We start from the raw sequence: 530 nt of genomic DNA, 5'->3' as shown, positions 1-530 counted from the left end.
TTTCTAGAAAATTCTAGAGATTGTGGATAGGTCAGACCATCTTTTATTACTTGTAATAAATATGTGCCATATCACATGTGTAAGTTTAGAGGTCTGAATCATTACGTTTCATTTCTGAGGACTGAACCAAGCACTGAGCTGAACCCCCTGCCTTTTCTGTTTTTTTATTTTGAGACAGGGTCTCACTAGGTTCTCTAGGCAGAGCCTGAACTCGCTATCCTCCTGCCTCGGCCTTCTGAACTGCTGGGATCACAGTCATGTGGCATTCTACCCAGCTCATTCTCATCAGTTCTGAGGAAGAATTCTCATTGCACAGCTCCCTATGGACTGGCCAAGGCTTTGCTGGGCTATGTCACTAATTCTTTTTTTTTTTTTTTAATAATGTCTTTTATTTTATTTAGTTTTGTGTCCTACTCAGCCCACCCGGGGAGCAAGGCTGGCGCAGCATGTGGTGCTGGGGACTGAACTGTGGTCCCTAGGCTTGCCTAAGCTTGCCTATGCAGGTGCTTTAGACTGCTGAACTATCCTGC

The sequence above is a fragment of the Octodon degus genome, unplaced genomic scaffold, assembly GCF_000260255.1.
Source record: "Octodon degus isolate 3935 unplaced genomic scaffold, OctDeg1.0 scaffold00140, whole genome shotgun sequence".
NCBI classification, from domain to species: domain Eukaryota; kingdom Metazoa; phylum Chordata; class Mammalia; order Rodentia; family Octodontidae; genus Octodon; species Octodon degus.
This window is presented reverse-complemented; position numbering follows the sequence as displayed.